Source organism: Mus caroli, chromosome 14, assembly GCF_900094665.2.
Source record: "Mus caroli chromosome 14, CAROLI_EIJ_v1.1, whole genome shotgun sequence".
Lineage (NCBI taxonomy): Eukaryota > Metazoa > Chordata > Mammalia > Rodentia > Muridae > Mus > Mus caroli.
The window spans coordinates 42521677-42527826 of NC_034583.1; the positions used below are offsets into that span (position 1 = coordinate 42521677).

Here is a 6150-nt window from a genome sequence, read left to right on the forward strand (position 1 = left end):
CATCCTTAATCATCAGGGAAATGCAAATCAAAATGACCCTGAGATTCCACCTCACACCAGTCAGAATGGCTAAGATCAAACATTCATGTGACAGCAGATGCTTGCCAGGATGTGGGGAAAAAGGAACACTCCTCCATGTTGATGGGATTGCAAGTTGTACAACCACTCTGGAAATCAGTCTGGCGATTCCTCAGAAAACTGGACATAGTACTACCGGAGGATGCCGCAATACCTCTCCTGGGGATATATCCAGAAGATGTTCCAACCAGTAGGAAGGGCACATGCTCCACTATGTTCATAGCAGCCTTATTTATAATAGCCAGAAGCTGGAAAGAACTCAGATGCTCCTCAACAGAGGAATGGATACAGAAAATGTGGTACATTTACACGATGGAGTACTCAGCTATTAAGAAGAATGAATTTATGAAATTCCTAGGTAAATGGATGGACCTGGAGGGCATCATCCTGAGTGAGATAACCCTATCACAAAAGAACTCACAAATGTATGTACTCATTGATAAGTGGATATTAGCCCAGAAACTTAGAATACCCAACATATAAGATACAATTTGTAAAACACATGAAACTCGAGAAGAACGAAGACCAAAGCGTGGACACTTTGCCTCTTCTTAAAATTGGGAACAAAACACCCATGGAAGGAGTTATAGAGACAAAGTTTGGAGCTGAGACGAAAGGATGGACCATCTAGAGACTGCCATACCCGGGGATCTATCCCATAATCAGCCTCTAAACGCTGATACCATTGTATACACTAGCAAGATTTTGCTGAAAGAATCCTGATATAGCTTTCTCTTGTGAGGCTATTCTTGGGCCTAGCAAACACAGAAGTGGATGCTCACAGTCAGCTATTGGATGGATCACAGGGCTCCAAAGGAGGAGCTAGAGAAAGTACCCAAGGAGCTAAAGGGAACTGCAACCCTATAGGTGGAACAACAATATGAACTAACCAGTACCCCCCAGAGCTCGTGTCTCTAGCTGCATATGTAGCAGAAGATGGCCTAGTGGGCCCTCAGTAGAAAGAGAGATCCATTGGTCATGCAAATTTATATGCCCCAGTACAGGGGAATAGCAGGTCCAAGAAGTGGGACTGTGGAGTATGGGAGTTGGAGGGTAGGGTATGGGGGACTTTTGGGGTAGCATTGAAAATTTAAATGAAGAAAATACCTAATTAACATTTATAAAAAACCTTAAAAATTGTTTTAATAGGATGGCCATTGTCACAATACTTATTCTAACAATCCATGAGTATGAGAGACCTTTCAGTCTTCTAGTGTCTTGACCTTTTACATCAGAGATTTAAACTTTTCATTACAAAGATTTTCTACCTTTATTGTTAAGTTTAGTCCTAGATTATTTTTTGAAGATCTTGTGAATGGGATTCCATAATCTCATTTTAGTATGTTTATTATTCATATAGAAAAGATACTGATTTTGTACACTGATTTTATAAACTGCTATGATTCTGAAAATATTCTTTTTAGACATTTTCTGGTAAAATTTTTGGATTTTTTTTATGTGCAATATCACCTTGTCTCTAAATAAGGAGAGTTTGCCTTCCTTTCCTGCTTGTATTCACTTAATTCCTCTCTTGTCTTCATGCCCTAGTTAGTGCTTAATGCACTGTATTGAAATGGAGTATAGGGTCATCTAATCTGCAGTGGCCTCAGACACCTAGACACTGAAGGCTGAGGCTATGATGGCAGCAACAGTGGGACCTGTGGGCTCCTGTGGCCAACACCCATGAGGGTCATATCACCAGCAATATGCAGCTTTCTGCCTACGTAGACCCTGCCCTGGAACTGGGCCCCTGCAATGTACTGCTGCTCCTGCAGGACAAGATAAGCATTGAGGATTTCAGAGCATATGGTGGTTTGTTTGAAATAAGCAGGACAGTGCCTTTTCTAACCTGGAGAGTTCCCTGGACTTGATCCCCTCTTCACAGGAGGAGGGGCTTCCTCCTGTGGACTGCTGTGCAATCAGCACTCTGACCACCTACCTACAGGGGAAGCTTGGGACTAGTCCCCTGAATGTGGGTCTAACTACCCTAAAGGAGCTGAAGTTTAATGTCAGCCTTCCTAACTTGCTGCCCATCTGTCTGGCCTAACAGCCAGCTCCAGTTTAAGGGTGCCCAGAGAGGTCATCACAGGTAAAGATGATTCCATCAGACATGTGTTGAGCACACTCAAGTCTGAACATGTCCCTTACACCATAGTTCTTACTTCAGTCTGCCCTTCTAGAGTGGCCCATGGTATAGCCATGGTGGCTGGGAGTCTAGGTTGCCAGCTGCTTCAGACTCAGGTGGCATCACTTGTGATCCATTCTCCTGTGAGTTACAATGACATTGCCCCAAGGATCCTGATTTGGGCACAAAACTTCTCTGTGGCATACAAAGACGAGTGGAAAGTCTTGACCTCCCTCAACTTTGGTGTTGAGAATCTTAACTTGACCAGCTCCATCTGGAATGACTCCTTTACCATGCTTTCACTGACCTATGAGCCACTCTTTGGTGCAACAGTGACATTCCAGTTCATTCTGGCTAGTCGCTTCTACCCAGTATCTGGCCAGTATTGGTTTACCATGGAATGACTTGGAATCCATGGCAATGGCTCTGTTGCTCACTTCAATGTTTCCCAAGTCACAGGACCTAGGATCTATTCTTTCCACTTTGAGTATGTTAGCAGTCTGAGGAAGAAAGGCAATCTCTTTCTGACCAATGTGCCCTCACTCTGGCAGATGACTCTTCATAACTTCCAGATCCAGGCCTTCAATGTGACTGGTGAATAGTGCTTCTATGCTAGCAACTGTTCTAGATTCCCTCCCAGCATCTTTATGGGGCTGCTCACCACACTCTTCATGATTCTCATATTCACCTATGGTCTGCACATGATACCCAGCCTAAAGATGATGGATTGCTTTGATAAGCACAAGGGTTCCACCATCACTTTGACACAGATAGTGTGACATATACCAGAGAGGGATTGAGGAAGTGTTGGCATCTAGGTTGTCATGTTTCCATTTTGTAACACAGTGGATGAAAAGGTTTGTCCTCTTCCTACTATCGCATAAACCCTACACTACCCTTAATTTGTCTTGCTTCCTCTTTAACCTGATGAGGGACTTCCCTGGGGCTATTCCTAATCTCTACCAACAAAGTGTATTCTTCATAAATATTAGATAAATCTTCCTGGCCTCATCATCAAGAGGGGAAAACACATTAATGCTAGGGTCCCCGTTTTCCCCTTTCTCCTTATTCATTCTCGCCCCTCCGCTATTATCTCTTGCTGTTTACAGTGCTTTTGTGTAGTAAATGCTCACTCCACAAGCTTTATGGAGTTTCCAGTAACAGCCATGAACTTGAGGTTCCTTGAATTTGAGAGATATGGAAAGGCTGCTTAACTCTCTGTCCAGCTTAGCTGTTATGATTTTTTTGAGGAAGGGATGTGTTAAGAATGAGTGATACACTGAGGTTTATTTCTGTGTCTGGATAAGGAAGAAACCACCACGAGGACTGGTGAACAAAGTGTGCTCACTAGATTTCTGTTTTTTTCCTATGAGAATTGCCTGTTAAGAGACAGGAGGGAGGTGTTCTGTTGTTTCCTTCCTAATAAAATAAGACATGTGGCCATGAAAAAGAAAAGAAATAGTAGACTAGTAAATAGTGTAGATAGTGGACAGCCCTGTCACATCCCTAACTTTTATGAAACTTCTTCAAATTTTTCTCCATATAGAATGGTATGGCTATGGGCTTGTTATATATAGCCTTTATTGTGTTGAGATATGTTTCCTCCAGTTCCACACTATTGGAACTTTAGGAAGAAGGCATGTTGGATGTTGTCCAAGACCTTTTGTGCATTTGTTGACATGATCATTTGTTATTGTTGTTTGGAGGTTCTGTTTGTTTGTTTGTTTGTTTGTTTGTTTGTTTGTTTGTTTGTTTTTAAGCCCATTTATTGACTTACATATGATGAATTATCCTTTCATTTCTAGGATAAATCCAGCTTGATTATTGGTTGATCATTATTATATATACATGAATTCTGTTTGTAAGTATTTTATTTTTAAATTTTTGGCATTTATGATTACTACCCCATGGTTTGGAGGTTTTGTTGTCTTTACCTGAACTTGACATTAGAAAAATAACAGCTTTATAAAGGTATTTGAGGGACTTCATAAGAAGACCAACAGAGTACACTAACCTGAACCTTAATGGTTGCCAGAAACTGAATCACCAACCAAAGAGTATATGTAGGCTGGACCTAGGTCCTCTGCACATGTGTAGCATATGAGCAGCTTGGTCTTCATGTGAGTCCATCAACAACTGGAATAGTGGGAGAGAATGTTCCTAGTCCTGCAGCAACTTGATGTAATGTGTTAAAACCCAGAGCATGTTACCCCATCTCAAAGGAGGGAAGGACAAGGTGGAATGGGCAGAGGATTTGCATGAGGGAGTGAGGGAGTTCTGAAAGCAGACAGGGACTAATACTAAGATGTAAAGTGAATAAGTAATTTAATTTAATTTTTAAAAAAGAATAAAAAGTGCTCTAGTTTCTCTAGGTTAATTTTGTTTTGTAGATTTTAATTTTACTATGAATACACTTGAGCCTTGGCTTTTCTTAGTCAGGTGACTTTTAAATTAATGTTTTGAATTCTTCATTTGTTACAGGTCTGAAAAGTTGTTGATCTCCTCTTGGTTTGACTTTGTTGGTTTAGGTGAATCAAGATATTAACTCATTTCCTTCAGATTTTCTAACATAATGAAATACAGGTTTTTATAGCATTTATAGTATGCTTAATTTCTTTGGTGGCTGTTTTAATGTTTCTATGTTTCTCTGATGATGCTAAATTGGGTCATTTTTGTTTGTTTGTTTTCTTTTGCTTAGGTAGACCAAGGGCTAGTCAGTCTTGTTTAACTTCTCAAAAAAACCACTCTTGGCTTTGTTGATTCCATGTATTATTTCTTTGCTAATGTTTCATTAATTTCTGCTCTTGCTTTTTATTTCTTGTTCCATCTTCAAGTTGATTTTGTTTTTCCAAACTACTGAGTTGCATCAATAAGTCATATATTTAAGACTTTTTTATTAATTTACTTATTTATTTATTTATTTATTTATTTATTTATTTATTTATTTTACATCCTGATCGCCACTTCTCTTCCCTTCTTTCCTCCTAGTACCTCCCTTTTACCTTCACTCTCCTCCATCCTCCTCCCTTTCTCCTCAGAAAATGGGAGGACTCCTATGGATATTAATCTACCTTAACATATCAACTTGCAGTAGGACTAGATGCATCTTTTCCTATTATCATGAGACAAAGCAACCCACTGAGAGAAAAGAGCTCCAAAGGCAGACATCAGAGCCAGAAACAGTCCCTCCTCCTGCTGTTAGGAATACCACATGAAGACTGAGGTGTGCAATTGTTATATATGTACAAAGGACCTAGGCCCATACCATTCATGCTAACTATTTGGTAGTTCAGTCTCTGTGGGCCCCTATAAGCCCAGGTTAGTAGATTCTGTATATTTTTGGTGTCCTTGACCCCTCTGGCACTTTGAATCCTTCTTCCCCATCTTCCACTAGATTCCCCAAGTTCCACATTATGTAGGTCTCTGCATCTGTTCCATAAGTTGTGGGTGTTGCCTCTTAGATGAAAGTTATGATAGGCTCCTGTCTGCCAGTATAGCAGAATATCATTAATACTGTCAGACATGGGCTCTCTCTCATGGTATGGGTCTAAGGCTGGGCCAGCTATTGGTCTTCACTCCCTCAATTTCTGTTCCATCTTTAACCCTGCACCTCTTCTAGCCAGGAGAAATTCAGATCTATACATTTTGCCTTAAGTTTGCTTTTAATATGTTCAAGAAACTTTATTATATTGTCTGCATATTCATTGTATTCTAGGAAATTTTTAATTTTCTTTTTTTTTGGAGTGAGAATGGTTTATGATTTCTTTTTTTTAATTTTTAATATTTTTATTACATATTTTCCTCAATTACATTTCCAATGCTATACCAAAAGTCCCCCATAGCGCCCCCCACTTCCCTACGCACCCATTCCCATTCTTTTGGCCCTGGCATTCCCCTATATTGGGACATATAAAGTTTGCAAGTCCAATGGGCCTCTCTTTCCAGTG

General features: G+C 40.2%; 1 pseudogene across 1 annotated transcript in view; it reads left to right on the top strand.

The window, feature by feature from the left end:
• The window catches only part of LOC110309708, an 8244-nt pseudogene extending 5415 nt beyond the window's left edge, over positions 1 to 2829 (top strand). Inside the window, exon 2 of the transcript XR_003834817.1 lies at positions 1725 to 2829. The product of XR_003834817.1 is annotated as a V-type proton ATPase subunit S1 pseudogene (transcript). The remainder of the gene's footprint in view (positions 1 to 1724) is intronic.
• Positions 2830 to 6150: the final 3321 nt, after the last annotated feature.